Here is a 23,179-nt window from a genome sequence, read left to right as displayed (position 1 = left end):
ACTTTTGGACCTCATCAGAGGAAGGTCCCAGACGCCTGGTCACTCTCACCATCTGAACCCATCTTCACATTCTCATGGACAATACCTGTAACACACACACACACACACACACGCACACAACGTCACTATGTCAGCAAGTGTAATGTGTGACAGTGTTGTTAAAGTTATCAGACCAGACCTGAACACTTCAGTGTCCAGACCGTGTGCTGTTTCACAAGCCTGAATAACTTGCTTCCCCTTCATAGCATTTGTTTATGTGGCAACATCGCTCTCTCTCTCTCTCTCTCTCTCTCTCTCTCTCTCTCTCTCTCTCTCTCTCTCCTCAGCTACAAGCAACACGCTGGACCTGTCGGGCAGAGGAGGACACAAACTTTTACCTTTCTTACATTCTTACATTCATTCCGTCCTCTCGGGGAAGCGAGGTAGGGTCCCGGCCCCCCAGTGATGAATTACGCCACCAACCTCGTAGGGGTGGTGCTGGCCAAGCGAGTGTAAGATGCCAGCGGGATGATGAAGAGGTCAGGGATCGATATTACCCTGCATGCAATGCAAACCCCCCCCCCCACAAACACACACACACACTTCCCCTCAGAATCCATTTGATTAGTGAGTCACGGTGCAGTAGTTGTGTGTGTGTGTGTGTGTGTGTGTGTGTGTGTGTGTGTGTGTGTGTTGGCTATGGGTGTCTGAAGTGGCGTGTGTGTGCAGCATGTGCTCGGTACAGCCCAAAACGCCAAAGGCCAGCTCTGTGTTAGCACTGGCAACATGTCCCCATCCCTACTGTTTCCATTTTAAACACAGCCACGAGATAAAGACAGGGGGAGCGGGAGGACGGTTCATCAGGGGATGGGGGGGGGGGGGTTAGAATGGGGTTGGGGGTGGGGGGTTGATGGCGGGAAGAGGTAATGAAGTGGAAAGAAAAATAAGCCCCCTGAGTGATTGTGACACCTCAGCCGTGCCGGGAATTGTGGGATAGCGAGATGGAGGACCCGATAGGTGAGGCTATTCTTTATACTTTGCCGTCTGTCAAACTGCAGGGTAGGACAACACAACGGCGCCCCGAGGCGGATTCTGGGTCATCCGCACGTGTCTCCTTCATATAGTCAAGGTTAGGATTTGTGGAAGGTAAGCTGTGGTGAATCTTAAGGGTAAAAACACGGAAAAAAAAACAAACATAACTGTATTTGCACTGAACAATTGCAGGCAGTGTGTATGTGTGTGTGTGTGTGTGTGTGTACAGCTTCTCCCACCGGATGCTGTTATACTCTGTAATCACACAGTATAGTCAGCCCTTTTATATATTGTTTCAAAAGTTATGCAACCCCCCCCCCCTTTCTACCCAATTGTATCCGGCCAATTACCCCCACTCTTCCGGGGCGACCTGGTCTCTGCTCCACCCCCCTCTGCCAATCCGGGGGAGGGCTGCAGACTACCACATGCCTCCTCCCATACACGTGGAGTCGCCAGCTGCCTCTTCACCTGACGGTGTGGAGTTTCACCGGGGGGATGTAGCGCGTGGGAGGGTCACACTATGCCCTCCCCCCAACAGGCGCCCCGACCGACCAGAGGGGGCGCTAGTGCTGCGACCAGGACACACACCTCACACCTACATCCGGCTTCCCACCCGCAGACACAGCCAATTGTGTCTGTAGGGACGCTCCGGCCAAGCCGGAGGTAACACGAGGATTCGAACCGGCGATCCCTGTGTTGGTAGGCTACAGAGCAGACCACCACACTATCTGGACACACAAAAGTTACGCATTTCTAGTACAACAAGTCAGGTCTGGTAATATCCAGTAACGTGCACTGCCTTTGGCTCGAGGCTCAGCCAAAAACTGTGCTCCAATTTCTAGAAAAGTGCAAAGGAAAAAACAAAAAAGGAAAAAAAAAATCATCAAAATGTCTCTTCCCGAGAACGGAAATTCCTGTGTTTCTGCTGTCGCGACACCGAATACTGGCCCATCCCCGCCGATTTAACACATATTAACCACCTGTGTCCCTCACAGCTGCAGACATTACCCTGCAGCTGGCCGTGGCGCTCGCTACCTGTTGACATTAACAGCATATGCTCATTAGCCAAGGACCACCACATCCCATCTGCATAAATGATGACGATAAACTCTCCAACATCTCAACCGCCACACCTGAGAGGAGGAAACGCCGCCTCCGTGGCGTGGAGAGTTGCTCGGTGGAAAACCGAGTATCGAGCAGTCCTATGAGGAATCAACGCCCACGGCCCTGACGCTGAAACGTTAGACAGTAGGTAACCGACACCCGGGTGAGGGAAATTGATCCGGGATCTCTAGGTAAGGAACACACACACACACACACACACACTACACACACACACACACACACACACACACACACACACACACACACACACACACACACACACATAGAAAGGAGCATGGGGCGCTGCATGCCACAGCAACCGTCCTGCAGAGTCTGGCTGCTTCTTGCTGCTCCAGTTCCAGAGCAGCTGAGGAGCAGACAGTAAATGTCAGGAGCTGCCACCTCCTGCTAGCGGGGAGCCAGGCTGGCCTAGTTAGGGGTTCCTGACTCCCCGCTAGCCTGTCTAGAAGAATAAGTGGGCTGTTATTTTAATGTTTTCTTTTTCCTTTCTTAAGACTATCCTCACCTGACCTCGCTTAACACACACGGCTTGCTAGAACTTGGCCGGGCGTTCCAGTCGTTTTTGGCACGGGGGCGGTATCGCTCCAGGATATGACGGAAAAAATATTTGATAAAAGCTGGAAAAGGCTTGAGACAACCTTTACATTCCCTTTGTAAGTCTTTTAGAAAGTATTTGGGGGGGGGGGGTTTGTTATTGTTATTATTGTGTTTTTTTCACAGACTTTATGAGCTGCCGCGCAGCCACAACATTAGCTTGTGGTGCCTTGTCCATTTCACCACAGCTAGCATAAATCCAATTAGTCCAATTAGCCCAATTAGCTCTACAAGCGATGAAACCTCTCAGCTAAGCTGGCCAATAATCAAGTATTGTCATTTATCGTCTTTCAGTGGTTTCGTACCAGGATGAAGTTGGGATATCGTCACATCACGACGCACAATTTTGTTATCTGAATTAACGACAGTGAGAATCTATGACGTCAAATTTATCACAAAATCAGGGGTTAAATATTTGATATATTTTTATTCGTAAACTAGTTCTGGTTTGATATTATACTTTACATTGCCCAAACAGTTCAATGTGATGAACCTCAGCTGAATTATTAAAGGGTAATTCTGTTTTTTATTTTTTTGGAATTTTCCCATTTTTTTCTCCCCAATTGTACCCAGCCAATTACCCCACTCTTCTGAGCCACCCCGGTTGCTGCTACACCCCCTCTGCCGATCCGGGGGGGGGGGGGGCTGTAGACTACCACATGCCTCCTCCCATACATGTGGAGTCGCCAGCCGCTTCTTTTCACCTGACAGTCAGGAGTTTCACCAGAGGGACGTAGCGCGTGAGAGGATCACGCTATTCCCCCAACCCCCCCCGAACAGGCGCCCCCGACCGACCAGAGGAGACGCTTGTGCAGCAACCAGGACACATACCCACATCCGGCTTCCCACCCGCAGACACGGCCAGTTGTCTCTGTAGGGATGCCCATCTAAGCCGGAGGTAACACAGAGATTCGAACCAGCGATCCCCATGTTGGTAGGCAACGGAATAGACCGCTATGCTACCCAGACGCCCTATTCTGTTTTTTAAAACATGGATCTCATTTTTGTGGTTTTTGACATCATGCATACTGAGATGTCATCATACGAACAGGCTTCGTTTTGGAGATTTTGCACACGGTACAACCACTACACAACACAATGGTAACAATGGTAAAAAACATGTACTTGGCATTAAGTCAGCAGCCATCATCCATGACTACTACTACTTTTGGCTGCTCCCTTTAGGGGGCGCCACAGCGGATCATCTGTTTCCATTTCTTCCTGTCCTCTGCATCTTCCTCTGTCACACCAGCCACCCGCATGTCCTCCCTCACCACATCCATAAACCTCCTCTTTGGCCTTCCTCTTCTCCTCTTCCCTGGCAGCTCCATATTCAGCATCCTTCTCCCAGTATACCCAGCATCTCTCCTCCACACATGTCCAAACCATCTCCATCTTGCCTCTCTTGCTTTGTCTCCAAACCGTCCAACCTGAGCTGTCCCTCTAATATACTCGTTCCTAATCCTGTTCCTTCTTCGTCACTCCCAATGAATTCTTAGCCCTCTTCAACTCTGCCACCTCCAGCTCCACCTCCTTCTGGTGCCACCGTCTCCAGACCATACAACACAGCTGGTCTCACAACCATCTTGTAAACCTGTCAGCAGATATCAATGTGATGTAAAGTTCCCTGTGGCTATCATGATCATAATATCGCCCCTTCTGCCCAGATCTACACTCGGCTACCGCGTTCCTCTGGAAAAGGATTCCACTCACACGTCGTGCCAAGGACCACAAATCAAACATCCACGCCAAAAAATATGGGCCAAGGAAGTCCACTTGTGACAACGCTGCTATATTTAGACGACAGCACCAGACAGAACAGCAGTAAACAGTGTTTATGATGAAATTCATGATCACACACCGCTTTGTCGCCATTCATTATGTCGGTCTGCCGTAAATACAAAGAACAAAAAGTGAAATGGACCGTTCTTCATTTTTTTCTAGGGAACCCTGAGACCCCCCCCCGGCATTGCCCAAACCCCAGATTGAGGACTAGACCACCTTCAAAGCAAACCCGCTGCGTGTATAGTCTCTAGGCCAGCCACATAATGGAGTCTGGAAATAATGAATTGAGATTAATTAGTTGATGTTGTACATTTTGCGGCTGTGGGATCAGCAGTTTCCAAGAGAGAGCTACTTAGCATAAATCCACGCCTTATTTCTAATAAAGCCCCTGGACATATATGTTTAAATATTCATTTTACACTGCACAGAAGGAGAACGCGCCGACAGAGGGGTGTGCGGTGTGCTGTTGAAATGGGACGCCACATAACAACTTAAGTGAAGCTCAAAACGTGTTGAAACACTGCACGCGTCTGCACACGAGCATCCAGCCACTAAAAAAACAGCAAATCTGGTGCCTCGTTAAATCGTTACTATCGTACACACCCATGGGATTTTTTAGCCCTCGAGATTGTCTGACAGTCTGTACCAAAGCATGATGGTTATTTGTAATTCCTTCCTCCTAACATCTATTGTCTACCTCTTGCAACGAGCAATCCCACCAGGCCTGCAGAGACATCAGTGTCAGCCAGTCGGTGTCTAAATTCAGGGGTTACCCAGGTTCTATACTGGTCTCCGAGACAAACTTGGGGGTAAAAACAAATTTGCCCATAGTAACGACTGATACAGGAGGCCCCTGGACTGTTAAATGTTCCACACAGACACTTATGCAGTCGCTTGCTGCTCCCCAGGTAATGACTTGCATGTCCGGTTACATCATCAGAACCATTTAGCCCAGAACCTGAGCTGAATTCGAAGAATAAGAGGATAAAAGTGAGGAAGAGGATGAAGATGAAGGGGCGGGGGGCACTCACCAATACGGCTCCCCGGAGGACGGCAGGTTTCCAGCATTCGGAGCATGCGGAAAGGTGAGACCCTCTGCACGGCGTCTCTCTCCCCCGTCCTCACCCCCTCCACCATCCTAACCTCCCCCGTTCTGGAGTCTCCCGCCTGGGGGACGCGAGCGGCGGCATACCCCTGGGAGTTCCCGGATACATCCATATGTGTGTATATTTATCTATATATGTAATCCCAGGAAAGTTTAAAGTCGATCGAACCAAAGCACATTCAAAACGGCGGTTTGAGATCGCAGATAGGCAACAGAACTTTACAAGTCGGTTTCGAGAGTCAGTCCAGCTTGAGTCCAAGTTTCGAAGTGGTCGGGTCAACAGGTCTGGGCGGGAGCCACGGTTCCAGTCCGGATTCTGTGTCAAATCCAGTTCTCAGACTGGCTCGAAGACATTGATGTGCAGAAGAGAACAGGTTTAACATGGGCGAGGAGGAGAGAGCCAACTGCACAGGCACACAAACGAGAGCGCAACAACTCCCTCAGCTACTACTCCATTTTAACTCTCTCTCTCTCTCTCTCTCTCGCTCTCTGTCTTGCTCTCTCTCTCTCTCTCTCTCTCTCTCTCTCTCTCTCTCTCTCTCTCTCTCTCTCTCTCTCTCTCTCTCTGTCTCTGGCTTGCTCTCTCTCTCTCTCTCTCTCTGTCTCTGGCTTGCTCACTATCTCTCTCTCTGTCTCTGGCTTACTCACTCTCCCTGTCTCGCTCTCTCTCTCTGTCTGTCTTGCTCTCTCTCTCTGCCTCTGTCTTGCTCGCTCTCCCTGTCTCGCTCTCTCTCTCTGTCTCTGTCTTGCTCTCTCTCTCTGTCTCTGTCTTGCTCGATCTCTCTCACGCTCTCTCTTGCTGTCTTGCTCTCCCTCTCTCGCTCTTTGTCTTGCTCGCTCTCTCTGTCTTGCTCTCTCTCTCTGTCTCTGTCTTGCTCGATCTCTCTCACCCTCTCTCTTTCTGTCTTGCTCTCCCTCTCTCGCTCTTTGTCTTGCTCGCTCTCTCTGTCTTTCTCTCCCTCTCTTTCTGTCTTGCTCGCTCTTGCCCTCCTTCTCCGTCTCTCTGTGCTGCTCGCTCACTCCCTCCCTCCCTCCCTCTCTCCCGTTCACTCTCCCTCTGCAGTCTCACTGTGTTGCTGACTAAGGAAGGTCAGACACAGTGCAGGCAGACACAACACTGCAGAGACCGAGCCAACACACCAGGTAAACTCCCAACATGTGCTGTCACGATAACAGGTGTTTGGTGGAGCTACGTAACACACACACACACACACACACACACACACACACACACACACACACACACACACACACACACACACACTGAAACTTGATCAGCTCTTCAAGACGGTGTCTCTTTCTGACACACTGCCTCTCGTTCCTTCGCTTCTCTCTGTCCAGTCTTCTGTTTTCTTTCCTTTCCTTGGCGCTGTTCTCTCTTCCTCCATCAGATGTCTCTCCTTTGTGTCCTCGCCACTCCTCCACTGCTACTCAGCGTGTCACTCTTTTCAGACCATTATGCCTTTCTCTCTCTCTCTCTCTCTCTCTCTCTCTCTCTCTCTCTCTCTCTCTCTCTCTCTCTCTCTCTCTCTCTCTCTGTCCTTTTGTCACTCGTCCTTCTGTCACTCTTTCCACTTTCCTCTCTGTTTCTCCCGCTACCTTCCAGCTCCGCTATCACTGCTCTGTGTTGTTAGTCCGCCTACCTTTCTCCTGCTCGCCACCTCCGTTGTGATAATAACCAACCTCCCCCCTCTCTCTCTCTCTCTCTCTTTCTCAGATGGTGATGAATTTTCACTCCTCCTCTCTTCCTACTCAGCGGCTGATGACAGCATATTCTGCCAGACCGCCCTCCCATCCTCTCTCGACTCCTTCCCTATCGCTCCATCTCATTCGCCCTCTCTCTCTCTTTCTCCTTTCTCCCCTCCGGTTCATTCTCCCTATCGCTAGCTCTCCAGCCTGGTGACTGAAACCCAAGACTTTTGAGTGACACCTCTGGCACCCCAGCATCCATCTCACTCTCCTCAAGAACAGGAACACGGGCCGTTATTCATGCTGGACACGTGCACAAAAACACACACACACGCACTGGTGCAAAAGCACAAAATGGGCATCATACACTTGTCTCCCCCACCTACAAGACTAAGGGTGTAAGAAAATATCGCGATATTATCTTTTGTGATACTGTATCGATTCTCAAAACCTCTATATTGATTTTTAATTGTTTACATGTAAAGGTTCATGACAAACATTTTGTGTTGTGTGTAACCCCACGACCGCTAGATGGCAGTGTTGTGACCTATCTTCAGCCATTTGACTCTTCCACTCCGACCCAACAACGTAAACTGAGACAGGAAGTAGCATAAGCACAAAGAACACAGGCCTATGAAATCGCGATATATCACCTTTCTTACAGTATCGCCATATATCATCTTTCTTACAGTATCGCCATATATCACCTTTCTGATAGTATCACAATATATCACCTTTCTTACAGTATCACAATATATCACCTTTCTTACAGTATCACAATATATCACCTTTCTTACAGTATCGCGATATATCACTTCTTACAGTATCACCATATATCACCTTTCTTACAGTATCGCCATATATCACCTTTCTTACAGTATCACAATATATCACCTTTCTTACAGTATCGCCATATATCACCTTTCTTACAGTATCACAATATATCACCTTTCTTACAGTATCACAATATATCACCTTTCTTACAGTATCACCATATATCACCTTTCTTACAGTATCGCAATATATCACCTTTCTTACAGTATCACCATATATCACCTTTCTTACAGTATTGCGATATATCACCTTTCTTACAGTATCACAATATATCACCTTTCTTACAGTATCACCATATATCACCTTTCTTACAGTATCACGATATATCACCTTTCTTACAGTATCACCATATATCACCTTTCTTACAGTATCACAATATATCACCTTTCTTACAGTATCACAATATATCACCTTTCTTACAGTATCACAATATATCACCTTTCTTACAGTATCACCATATATCACCTTTCTTACAGTATCACCATATATCACCTTTCTTACAGTATCACGATATATCACCTTTCTAACAGTATCACCATATATCACCTTTCTTACAGTATCGCCATATATCACCTTTCTAACAGTATCATGATATATCACCTTTCTTACAGTATCACCATATATCACCTTTCTTACAGTATCGCGATATATCGAACCCTAACCCTGTATCATGATACGTATCATATTGCCAGATTCTCACCAGTACACAGCCCTATACAAGACCAATATGTATGTGTGTGTCTTCACATTTCAACATACACACAACACACATACTTGTGCACGTGCCCACACATGTGCACACAGGTACAAACACCAGTGCTTTGGGCACACCTTTGCATTCCTCCTGCAAAAGTCGAAAAAGGGACATTTCAAAAATGGCAGCTCGGCTATTTACAATCACGGCGAGATAAAACCTCGCCTCCCTCCCTGCACGTCAATGCCCGCTCTGCCAGGCAGCAGCGGACATCTAAAGGCCGCTATACACTGTGCGAATCTGGGCCATCTCAGGCGATAGATGGCTAAACGTGGCGATGTCTTTGGTCATGGCTCCAAAACGGTGGTCCTACGTCGCACTGTGACACAGGTTCGAAACCGGCCATTAATACGGCCTCGCGACAGACGATAACCTGGGACAAAAGTCTGACAGTGTCCGAAATTTAGGACGAGCATCTCACAATGAGACTGCTGCTACGACCTACGTCTACTACTACTACTACTACTACTATTACTACTACTTTCGGCTGCTCCCGTTAGGGGGCGCCACAGCAGATCATCCGTTTCCATCTCTTCCTGTCTTCTGCATCTCCCTCTGTCACACCAGCCACCTGCATGTCCTCCCTCACCACATCCATAAACCTCCTCTTTGGCCTTCCTCTTCTCCTCTTCCCTGGCAGCTCCATATTCAGCCTCCTTCTCCCAGTATACCCAGCATCTCTCCTCCACACATGTCCAAGCCATCTCAATCTTGTCTCTCTTGCTTTGTCTCCAAACCGTCCAACCTGAGCTGTCCCTCTAATATACTCGTTCCTAATCCTGTCCTTCTTCATCACTCCCAATGAAAATCTTAACATTTTCAACTCCTCCACCTCCAGCTCCACCTCCTGTCTTTTCATCAGTGCCACTGTCTCCAAACCATATAACATAGCTGGTCTCACAACCATCTTGTAAACCTTCCCTTTAACTCTTGCTGGTACTCTTCTGTCACACATCCCTCCTGACACTCTTCTCCACCCACTCCACCCTGCCTGCACTCTCTTCTTCACCTCTCTACTGCACTCTGTTACTTTGGACAGCTGACCCCAAGTATTTAAACTCATACGCCTTCGTAACCTCCACTCCTTGCATCCTCACCATTCCACTGTCCTCCGTCTCATTCACGCATGGGTATTCCATCTTACTCCTACCGACTTTCATTCCTCTTCTCTCCAGTGCATACCTCCACCTCTCCAGGCCCTCCTCTACGACTTGCGTCCACTAACCAACCAACAGAAATACAGCAGGAAACGGCGCACTGATCAATGCGATGCAGAATCTTTGCTGGTGCTAAACACAAACAGACAGATTGTTGGCCTCTGTGACCCAAATGCCATGGACTCAACCACACGAGCAGCAAAACGAGCCGTGGCGACTTTCGAAAGGACTCGATTCCCGCTCGGCGTCATGTTGCTCTACCAGCGGCGCAGATTGATGACGCGCACTGATGCGGCGCGCGCGCTGATGACATTTTTACGGACTTGCGTCGTAGCCTGCGATTCAGTAGCGTTATCATCGTACGGTCTACGCACATCACACTTGATGTCGTACCCAAGTTTATTAGACCCATATCGCACAGTGTGGCTTGCTATGAATTTATGGGATCACTATAATCACACAGTCTGTAGGAGGCTTTACAAACAGTCAGGCACACACACACACACACACACACACACAGACAACCCCACATGTCAATTATAATGCAGTAAATTACATAACCCTTACCAATTTAAACACCCACCCACCCACCCATGCACAGCCTTGTCAATTACCAGCTTGTGAGCTTGTGTATGTGTCACATACCTGTCTTAGCTCAACCTACAGCCAGCTAGCCCGCCGTGTGTGTCTGTGTGTGATGTTGTGTGTAAGGTAGAGGGTATTGGGCATCAGGAAGGCGTGGGCAGACACACAGGGATGTACACGGAGAGCTGCATCCGCGACTACCATTGTTGGTTAAAAGCTTTTGAATAGTGTCAAGCCAAGGACGAACGCTGCGCTCTCCTCTCTCATCCCTCCTCCACCTCCTCCCCCATCTTCCACCACTCTCTCTACATTCACTACTGCAGCTGCACAGAGCAAGATGTCTCTCTCTCTCCTCCTCTCTCTCCCTGGCTCGGCCACCACCTCCACACTTTCTTCTTTCACTTCTTCCTCTGTCTCGCTTCTCGTTCGGGGTAGTTGTTGTTGTTGTTGTTACTGTTGCTGTTCTCTCGCCTCCTGGTTTATTTTTCTACTTTATTTTCTGGAATAAATCAACGACTCAACCCTGATTCAAATCCAAAATAATTGGTTTTTCCCTGTTATGATGTTACAAACAACACAAGCGAAACAGATCAACAGAGGATTAATGAGGGGTAAAGAGGAGACACACACACACACACACACACACACACACACAGAGGAGGCCAGGCTGGGAGGAGGAGGAGGGAGAACCTCAGCTGCAGTAATTACCTCTTAAACCTTTTATCTGCGTCTGAAGAATCTGATTATTCTATTACGGAGACCAGAGACCCTGAGCCGCATCACCCCCACCCCACCCCCACCACCATCCCATCTCCCCATTACTATATTTACACACTAGCAGAGACCCTGAGCCGCATCACCCCCACCCCCCATACCATCCCATCTCCCCATTACCTGACACTATATGTACACACTACCGGAGACCCTGAGCTGTATCACCCCCACCCCCCATACCGCCCCATCTCCCCATTACCTGACACTATATGTACACACTACCGGAGACCCTGAGCTGTATCACCCCCACCCCCCCATACCACCCCATCTCCCCATTACCTGACACTATATGTACACACTAGCAGAGACCCTGAGCCGCATCACCCCCAACCCCCATACCACCCCATCTCCCCATTACCTGACACTATATGTACACACTACCGGAGACCCTGAGCTGTATCACCCCCACCCCCCATACCCTCCATCTCCCTCTTACCTGACACTATATGTACACACTACCAGAGACCCTGAGCTGCCTCGTCCCCACCCTCATAACATCCCATCTCCCCTTTACCTGACACTATATGTACATGCACTTGCACAACAAACAATGAAACATACATACACATATATGTAGTATGTATGTGTGTGTATATATATATACACACACAAACACATATATGTAGTATGTATGTAAGTGTGTGTGTGCGTGTGTGTGTGTATATACACATACGTACATACATACATACACATATATATACATACACATATGTAGTGTGTATGTGCTGGGAGTGATGAAGAAGGACCAGACCGGTCGCCTCCTCTTTACGTGTCTATGGACACGCTTCTGCAAGTCACTTATACGTGTTCATTGACACGTATCTCACAGATGCCGCTAGGGGCGCCCTGCAGCCTACTAGGTCTGTCATGACCATGGTCATGACGCAATAGAATGTCAAAAATATTAATATGTGAGTCGTAGCTAAATTTGCTATCTTCAAATTATTTTTTGACTCATATTAACATTACATGCGAGTGGATACTATATTTAAATTGAATAAATGTAAGCTAAATAAACGAAGTGTCAATGCAATCTCAATAAATTAGTCCCCACAATTTTACATGCGATTTACCGAAAAACAATCGGAGTCTGGTAATGAGGAGTTTGTAATCCGGTAAAATGGTGCGCAAATCTCGCTATGGGGCAACAGCCAACTCTATAAAAAGGATGTCTCTAAATTAACATTTTACTTAAATATGTATTAGATGTAACATTACCTTGTGTGGTGGAGAAATTGTGGTGAATCCCGACCGATACAGCTCTGCCTAGACCTAGAAGACAGGATTTCGCTCTCGCAAAAACGTGTCCTCTGACACGTACGTACTGTGATGTAGTGTTGGGAAGGACATGATTAGGAACGAGTATATTAGAGGGACAGCTCAGGTTGGACGGTTTGGAGACAAAGCAAGAGAGGCAAGATTGAGATGGTTTGGACATGTGTGGAGGAGAGATGCTGGGTATACTGGGAGAAGGATGCTGAATATGGAGCTGCCAGGGAAGAGGAGAAGAGGAAGGCCAAAGAGGAGGTTTATGGATGTGGTGAGGGAGGACATGCAGGTGGCTGGTGTGACAGAGGAAGATGCAGAGGACAGGAAGAGATGGAAACGGATGATCCACTGTGGCGCCCCCTAACGGGAGCAGCCAAAAGTAGTAGTAGTAGATATGTAGTATGTATATATAAATATATAGATACATAGATATATATACTTAGAACAAAAAGTAAGGAAATGTGTGTTTGGTAGATTATTTCTTTGTTGTAACAATGCTTCTTGACAATAAATCTTCTACCGTTGGAAAGCCTGTTTATTCCCCTTTTAAATGGCGCCACATTTGTAAGGAACACGCATTTGTGGGATGAGCAGCAGAGCTGAGTATGTGGGTTGCGCCCATGACAAATTTGGCAAAACTTCTTTGCCGATGCCAAACAGCTTATTTTGCTGTTGCTATTGACTCTTGTTTTGAGCTTCTGGTACCCCAGGTGCTGACAATCAGCTGCCTGATATAAGATTTATTGCCAGAAGCATTGTTACAACAAAGAAATAATCTACCAAACACACATTTCCTTACTTTTTGTGCTAAGTTTACATATAGCGTTTTTTTCCCCAGAAACCGTCAATGTTGTTGATAGAAGTGCTAAACTAATGAGGAGCGGAATATATGTATATACATACATATATGTATATACATATGTGTATATATGTATACATAAATACATACACACACACACATATATATATATACATATGTGTGTGTAAGTTTACATACTATGTATGTATGTATGTATGTATGTATGTATGTATGTATGTATGTATGTGTACATATATATTTTGCCAGCATTCTTTAGGAGTGCTCTCTTTTTAGCTGTGAGTAAAAGCCGGTGTTAGCGCTCTGCATCCCCCCCCCCCCCCCCGGCCGGCCCCGTATCCAAACCCCCTTTAAATGCCAACCAAGACCAGCACATGAAAGAGAGTCCCACAATTGTTCTTTTTATATCTAATCTGAGAGCGAGCCAGGAACAGAGAGAATGGATGGAGCGGCGGAGGGGGTGAGCGAGGCGGGGGTTGGGGGGGGCGGGGTGGGGGGCTAACAGTGTTTAATGCAGTGTTAGTGCATTACATTAAATCCCTGGCACAGAGGACGTCTCTGTCACTGCGTACCGGAGACCAGAAGAGAGAAGAGGACGGAAAAGAAAAAGAGAAAGGGGCAAGGACGATCTAGTCTTTATCTGGTTTAGTTTTGTTCTAATTAAATCTGGGAGATAAATATAGTTTATTTCCATGAATACACACAGACTGTCAGAGGGGAAGATGGAGTGAACGAAAAGAGAAAGAGAGAGAGAGAATGTGATGGGATCGTATCAGAGGAAGCAGTTTTCACCGCCGGCCCGTCTCACTGTAAAACAGACAGGAGGGCAGAGTAATCCTCCACACTGTAACTACAGACCTCCGGAGATGGAGAGCGATGGGGGGGGGGGGGGGGATTAAAGACCGAGAGATGCAATAGAGACCAGTAGCAACCGGAGTGCATGCAGTGCTAATTTCTCTGCAGACTTGGAGTACAGTGTGACGTGAGTGGGCGTTGGCCGGCCGGTCACAGATGAATCATATCAGTGTAAAAGCCTGCCGTCTCCAACATACACACCTCAAACCCACTGCCAGACCTACTTACACAGATGAAAAGTGTATTTAATTAGAAACTCTTAGAGCGGGAGAGAGGAGGAGACTCTTCAGTGCAGTAGGAAAGAGAGATTGCATCATCGTGTGTCTCCATTAAAGCAGCGACGTGGTCAGACTGCCGAGTGCCACACGGTGACTCAGCGAGACCCACAAACACACATAAAACAAAAACCCATACCTCTAAAACCCCGCCTTATTACCAGCTTAATAATAGCGCCGTCTCTATTCTAGTCTAGATGCCTCGCCGCACTACAGAGCCCTTTTATAGAGGAGCCGCTGCCGCCGCCCGGAGACAGCTGCAGATCTCAGCAGGGCCGGAGAGCAAAGCCGTGGACCAGACTCCCCCCCCCCCCCCGCCCCCAAGCCCCGTTTCTAAGCCTTTCACCACATTCCCGGTCCGCCGGCTTAGCGTAGTGCATTCCCAGCTGTGACCTGCGGGCCGCCGGTAATGGACGGGTTCACCTGTCAGCCAGAGTTCGGTGGATGGTGAAGAGGCTGGTTGTCATGACCTCCCCTTTTGATTCCCCGCTTTGTTCACCTGGGACCGCGCGCAACGGAGGCAGAAACTTCCGCTTCGGCTGCAGATTACAGGTAAAATCAGGTAAAATCATCACGTGAAAACGGCATGTTTGCAGGTGGGGGGGGGGGGGCGTCCGGGTGGCGTGGCGGTCTATTCTGTAGCCTACCAACACGGGGATCGCCGGTTCGAATCCCCGTGTTACCTCCGGATTGGTCCCTACAGACACAATTGTCTGTGTCTACAGGTGGGAGGCCGGATGTGGGTATGTGTCCTGGTTGCCGCACTGGCGCCTCCTCTGGTCGGTCAGGACGCCTGTTCAGGGGGGAGGGGGAACTGGGGGGGAAAACGTGATCCTCCCACGTGCTACGTCCCCCTGGTGAAACTCCTCACTGTCAGGTGAAAAGAAGCAGGTGGCGACGCCACATGTATGGGAGGAGGCATGTGGTAGTCTGCAGCCCTCCCCGGATGGGCATAGGGGGTGGAGCAGCGACCGGGACGGCTCGGAAGAGTGGGGTAAATGGCTGGGTACAACTGGGGGGATGGGGATCCAAAAAAAAAGGTTGCAGGTCGGGTTTTGTATCATTTTTAATAAGACACGGTGAGTTTGTATGAAGCACGTGTGGTGTAGATGATGATTTTAAACTGGCTTGTCTTTTTGTTTTCCAATTGGTTTTCAGATGCGGTAAAGTGAAAAATGTCACCTGCCACGGTGGCTGGAACAACCTGCCTGCCTGCCAGTGAGCCCGACTCGCTCCATCGGGACTCCGACGCGCTGGTTTTATTTGTCGTGCCGCGTGTTCGGTTTACTTTCAACACTTTTCTCGCTGAAAAACTGTGCGGATGTAAAGAAGTTCTGATCTCTCTCGCTCACCCTCTCTAAGCTCCATTTCATCATATCTTCCTCGCTCTAATATCCCTCGCTTCAGCTCCACTCATCTCCATCATCCTCCACCTCCTCCCTCCCTCCCTTGCCACGTTCCACCGCTCCCAACATGAGCCGTTCTGCCGGACTGGGAAATGAGATTACCGAGCGCGCTGTACACATGGACCGCCAGATCCGTTACATAACGCAGATGGACGGGAGGAGGAAGTGTGTGTATGTGTGTGTGTGTGTGTGTGTGTGTGTGTGTGTGTGTGTGTGTGTGTGTGTATCAGATTGAGGTCATTAGGCGTTTTATCCTCTCAAAACCATCACAAATGTTGGGGGAAATAGCCAAGTAGAAGCAGGACATACAAACTTACAAGCACTAACACACACACACACACACACACACACACACACACACACACACACACATCTGTTTAGGTCACTTTTGCGGACATTAAACAGACTTAAATTCATCCCCAGCTCTTAACCTGACCCTGAACCACTGACCCAGAAATCAGCTTTTTCCCCAGTTTGGGACACGGCTTTCGTTCCCAACTCGTAGGGTGTTTCTGCTTTTTCAGGGACATCTTCGTCCCCATTTCAATAGTCATTTGAGTGTGTGTGCGCGCGCACACATACACTCTCACACACACACACACACACACACACACACACACACACACACACACGCATGCACTGCCTGCCGAGATGGCATCAGTGCATGACATCACTTTTTGCGTGTGTGTGTGTGTGTGTGAGTGAGTGAGTGAGTGAGTGAGTGAGTGAGTGAGTGAGTGAGTGAGTGAGACAGAAAGAGAGAGAGCGAGAAAGACAGAGACAGACAGACAGAGAGTGAGATAGAGAGACAGACAGATAGACATAGAAAGACAGAGACAGACAGATAGACAGAGAGCGAGATAGAGAGACAGACAGATAGACATAGAAAGACAGAGACAGACAGATAGACGGAGAGCGAGCTAGAGAGACAGACAGATTGACAGAGAGCGAGATAGAGAGACAGACAGATAGACATAGAGAGAACGATAGAGAGACAGACAGAGAGAAAGAGATAGACAGACAGACAGAGAGAAAGAGATAGAGACAGACAGACAGACAGAGAGAAAGAGATAGAGACAGACAGACAGACAGAGAGAAAGAGATAGAGACAGACAGACAGAGAGAAAGACATAGAGAGACAGACAGAGAGAAAGAGATAGACAGACAGACAGAGAGAAAGAGATAGAGACAGACAGACAGAGAGAAAGAGATAGAGACAGACAGACAGAGAGAAAGAGATAGAGACAGACAGACAGAGAGAAAGAGATAGAGAGACAGACAGACAGACAGAGAAAGAGATAGAGAGACAGACAGACAGACAGAGAGAAAGAGATAGAGACAGACAGACAGAGAGAAAGAGATAGAGAGACAGACAGACAGACAGAGAAAGAGATAGAGAGAGAGACAGACAGACAGAGAGAAAGACATAGGGAGACAGACAGACAGAGAGAAAGAGATAGAGACAGACAGACAGAGAGAAAGAGATAGAGAGAGAGAGAGACAGAGAGAAAGAGAGACAGACAGAAAGAGACAGAGACAGACAGACAGAGAGAAAGAGATAGAGAGAGACAGAGAGAAAGGGAGACAGACAGATAGACAGATAGACAGACTGACAGACAGAGAGAGACAGATCTTTCAGAAGAGACCCAGATGCCTTGAAAACAAATACCACTTTACTTTGAACAACACCCTAACTGAACACACGACAGTTAGACATGCCTTGCTTGGTGTGTCCATATCTGCATCAGGAAGTTTCAGTACGGCAATACACACACTCAGAGAAAAAGCATGCAGGGCAATGTATGCACTAAAACCCAACGATAAACACTAAGATTCCAGTTAGAACCTGGACAAAAATACTTGATTCTGTTATTTTACTCATAGCTTTGTATGGAAGCTAGGCCTGGGGCCGCACAGTGGATTGGAGCATGGCTCATGGGACAAACACCCGATGGAGGCCCTTCACACCGAATTCTGCAGAAAAATATTAAATGTTCAAAGGAAGACACCAAATAATGCCTCCTGAGCAGAACTGGGGCGTTTCCCACTACTGTTAAACATCCAAAAATGGGCCATAACATTTTGGATGCATCTAAACTCAAGCCCAAAAGACACCCTCCCATTCAAGGCATTAAAATCCCAAGAGCTGAACCCTGAAAACAGTCCCCTCAGTCAGCTGATGGTGAAGCTAACCAACCAGGCTCCCATCAGCACTGCCTCAAAACACAGCAGAATAACACAAGTTATGAATCAGTCAAAAGATCTGTATCTGGAACATTGGAGAAATGAAACCAAAACCCAGAGTACACTAAACTGTTATTTGACCCTAAACAGAGAATATAGACTGGCCGAGTATCTCCGCTCTGTCAGAGATACGAATCAGAGACGGATCCTGACCACATACAGGCTCAGTGACCACCAGCTGGCTATAGAGACGGGAAGACACAGACAAACATGGCTGCCCAGAGAGGAGCGTATATGTGGTCACTGCTGGACAGAGGAGGTAGAAACAGAGACGCACTTCCTCCTCCACTGTGAGAAGTTCTCTTCAGTAAGAAACGTCCACTTCGGGGAAACAGCCAAGAAAGTACCACACTTCCTACTGTTAAGCCCAGAGGAGAACCTGGCAGTTCTCCTGGTGAAGGAACAACAGCTCCTCTGGCAGCTAAATACGGATCTGCTGCCACAGCCTGCGGGACTCACAACCACGATAAGATCCCCAAAATTACATGCTGTTAAGTCAATGTATTAAAGTGTACAACATTCATTACACTGTACTGTATGACAATAATAAAAAAACTGACTGCTTCAGTAGGCAAAATTATGGAGCCTGCTGATGTGATGACACCCATGTATTAATATGTGATGTACTGTGACTCTAATGTGTATTTAATATGTGATGTAATGTGAATCTAATGTGTATATAATATGTGACGTAATGTGACTCTAATGTGTATTTAATATGTGATGGAATGTGAATCTAATGTGTATTTGATATGTGATGTAATGTGAATCTAATGTGTATTTAATATGTGATGTAATGTGAATCTAATGTGTATTTGATATGTGATGTAATGTGAATCTAATGTGTATTTAATATGTGACTTAATGTGACTCTAATGTGTATCTGATATATGATGGAATGTGAATCTAATGTGTATTTGATATGTGATGTAATGTGACTCTAATGTGTATTTAATATGTGATGTAATGTGAATCTAATGTGTATTTAATATGTGATGTAATGTGACTCTAATGTGTATTTAATATGTGATGTAATGTGAATCTAATGTGTATTTGATATGTGATGTAATGTGACTCTAATGTGTATTTAATATGTGATGTAATGTGAATCTAATGTGTATTTAATATGTGACTTAATGTGACTCTAATGTGTATTTGATATATGATGGAATGTGAATCTAATGTGTATTAAATATGTGATGTAATGTGACTCTAATGTGTATTTAATATGTGATTTAATGTGAATCTAATGTGTATTTAATGTGATGTAATGTGAATCTAATGTGTATTTAATTTGTGATGGAATGTGAATCTAATGTGTATTTGATATGTGATGTAATGTGACTCTAATGTGTATTTAATATGTGATGTAATGTGAATCTAATGTGTATTTGATATGTGATGTAATGTGAATCTAATGTGTATTTAATATGTGATGTAATGTGACTCTAATGCGTATTTGATATGTGATGGAATGTGAATCTAATGTGTATTTAATATGTGATGTAATGTGACTCTAATGTGTATTTAATATGTGATGTAATGTGAATCTAATGTGTATTTAATGTGATGTAATGTGAATCTAATGTGTATTTAATATGTGATGGAATGTGAATCTAATGTGTATTTGATAGTGATGTAATGTGACTCTAATGTGTATTTAATGTGATTTAATGTGAATCTGTGTATTTGATATGTGATGTAATGTGAATTAATGTGTATTTAATGTGATGTAATGTGAATCTAATGTGTATTTAATGTGAATCTAATGTGTATTTAATGTGATGTAATGTGAATCTAATGTGTATTTAATGTGATGTAATGTAAATCTAATGTGTATTTAATGTGATGTAATGTGAATCTAATGTGTATTTAATGTGATGTAATGTGAATCTAATGTGTATTTAATATGTGATGTAATGTTTGAATCCTCTGCAAACTGATTTAGCAATAACATATATTTTGTTCATGCCAATAAAGCTATTTGAATTTGAATTTGACAGACAGACAGACAGAGAAAGAAGACAGACAGAGATAGAGAAATAATCATTGTTGTTATTGCTGTTATTATTATAATCATTGTTGTATTGTGTTGTTGTTGTTTTACATGCTTTGGCAATATGTACACATATGTCATGCCAATAAAGCACATATTGAATTGAATTGAATTGAATTGAATTGAGGAAGTGGTAGAGACAGAAAGACAGAGAGAGAGAGAGAGACAGGCAGAGAGAAAGAGGTAGATAGACAAGACAGACAGACAGACAAAGAGATAGAGAGACAGACAGACAGAGAAAGAGATACAGACAGAGAGAGAGAGAAATTCTACCAACACCTAAAAGCAAGTGACCCCAACTCCTACCATCACAAAGCTCCCAGTTACCAAGAGGAGAAGAAAGAGAGGAGTGTCCTCAGCCAGCTGGTCCTGAGGCTCAGCCCAGCCAATAGCACAAGGTATCAGGACAACCTTCACACAATCTGGCCCAACCAAATTATAGCTAAAGAAAAAGAAAATTACATTCAGCATTGGACATCTATCACAAAACTCAAAGCAAACTTCAGTGTTACTTGGCTCTAAACAGACAGCACACGATGGCAGACTACTGACCACCGTGACCCATCAGAAACTGAGAAAGGCATCGACTATGTACAGACTCAGTGATCACAGCTTGGCCATAGAGACTGGCCGACGCAGGTAGACCTGCTGCCCAGAGAAGACAGGCTGTGTCAACTCTGTCCAGAGAGACGGGTGGAGACAGAGCAACACTTCCTGCTACAATGTAGCACATACGAAGACCTAAGAACCAAATTCTTCACAAGACTACTATTACCACTACTTTCGGCTGCTCCCGTTAGGGGGCGCCACAGCGGATCATCCGTCTCCATCTCTTCCTGTCCTCTGCATCTTCCTCTGTCACACCAGCCACCTGCAAGTCCTCCCTCACCACATCCATAAACCTCCTCTTTGGCCTTCCTCTTCTCCTCTTCCCTGGCAGCTCCATATTCAGCATCCTTCTCCCAGTATACCCAGCATCTCTCCTCCACACATGTCCAAACCATCTCAATCTTGTCTCTCTTGCTTTGTCTCCAAACCGTCCAACTTGAGCTGTCCCTCTAATATACTCCTTCCTAATCCTGTCCTTCTTCGTCACTCCCTGTGAAAATCTTAGCATCTTCAACTCTGCCACCTCCAGCTCCACCTCCTGTCTTTGTGAAAATTCTTCACAAAAATTAAATGTAAATTCCAAGACTTGGACACACTCTCTGAACAGACCAAAATGCAACACGTACTTGGGGGAAACAGTGTCAGCGCCACAGATGCAGCGAGACATGTCAGGTCATGTGACAGCCTGAGAGACAAGCAGCACAACACATGACAGCTGTAGTCTCCTCACAACCCATGCTCCACCTTCCGATCTACTTCTGTTTCTCTATTGTTACGGCTGCGTTACTGATCGTTACAATGTTGTGTCGATGTTCATTATTAGTGTTATTGTGTAACGTTCAAACTGTATTTTTGATGCTTTGGCAACATTGCTGTAAAACTTCCATGCCAATAAAGCCCTCTGAACTGAATTGAATTGAGAGAGAGAGAGAGAAAGAGATAGATAGAGACAAGACAGACAGACTGAGAGAGAGAGAGAGATCCAACCAGAGGTGGCAGTGTGACCAGCCTACTAAAGAAAGACACTTACATCCTGTGTTTCTGTCTCACAAGACACAAACCAACGAAAAGAAAACAGGGAGAGACACGAGGAGCATGTCAGAATCACCACGTCGAGAAAGACAGGAAAGGTCATGTGATTTGTCCCGTTGGCTAGTCACAAACACGGCCACATCATCTACCTGCACGTGTGCCAGGCTGTGGATTTGTGTCAGAGGCAGATTGTGTTGTGTCTGTTGTGTCGGTCAGTAGAAATGTGTGAAAGAAACCATTCATCCATCAGCAGCACACATGACCAACACACACAGCCTGCACATTTGTACCGGCTGGTTTTTAACCGCTGAACATTCACAGCCTGTTTTGGGTTTTTTTTTTGTGGCTCCCCTCCCTCCCCCCCTTTTCTCCCCAATTGCACTCGGCCAATCACCCCACTCTTCCGAGCCGTCCCGGTCTCTGCTCCGCCCCCTCTGCCGAGCCGGGGAGGGCTGCAGACTACCACACGCCTCCTCCGATACACGTGGAGTCACCAGCCGCTTCTTTTCACCTGACGGTGAGGAGTTTCACCGGGGGGACGTAGCGCGTGGGAGGCTCACGCTGTTCCCCCCAGTTCCCCCTCCCCCCCGAACAGGCGCCCCGACAGACCAGAGGAGGCGCTAGTGCAGCGAAGGGCACATACCCACATCTGGCCTCCCACCCACAGACACAGCCAATTGTGTCTGTAGGGACGCCCGACCAAGCCGGAGGTAGCGCGGGGATTCGAACCAGTGATCCCCCGTGTTGGAAGGCAAAGGAATAGACCGCTACGTTGCCCGGACGCCCCTCGCAGCCTATTTTTAGTTGCTTTTATTGTTGTTTTTTTTTTGTTTTGTTTTTTTTACAGTCTTTGTACATACTGTAAGTGTATGGTGTATGTTCTCCTTGCATGTGTGTGTGTGTGTGTGTGTGGTGTGTGTGTGTGTGTGTGTGTACCGAGGGATCCGGTCCTGTGCAGGCTGAGATAAGGTCTGTCTCGGTCCAGCCCCCCACCAGGCTCTCTGCGCAGGGCGGTGCGGCCCAACTGTCCGGCGTACTGACGCAGGAAGGAGGGGGCGCTGTGAGAGGCGGGGGGGTGCACCACACACGCCACCACGGGCTCTGGGACACACGGGGTACAGGATGGACCGCACCAAAGGGGGAGGGGGGACAGATGAAAGCACAAAGGAGCAAAAGAGAGACACAGAAGGGAGAGATTTGAGA

General features: G+C 46.8%; 1 pseudogene; it reads right to left on the bottom strand.

The window, feature by feature from the left end:
• The window catches only part of LOC130108144 (cyclin-dependent kinase 17-like), a 62,013-nt pseudogene that overhangs the window by 21,660 nt on the left and 17,174 nt on the right, over positions 1-23,179 (bottom strand).

This window comes from Lampris incognitus, chromosome 2, assembly GCF_029633865.1.
Source record: "Lampris incognitus isolate fLamInc1 chromosome 2, fLamInc1.hap2, whole genome shotgun sequence".
NCBI classification, from domain to species: Eukaryota; Metazoa; Chordata; class Actinopteri; order Lampriformes; family Lampridae; genus Lampris; species Lampris incognitus.
This window is presented reverse-complemented; position numbering and strand designations above follow the sequence as displayed.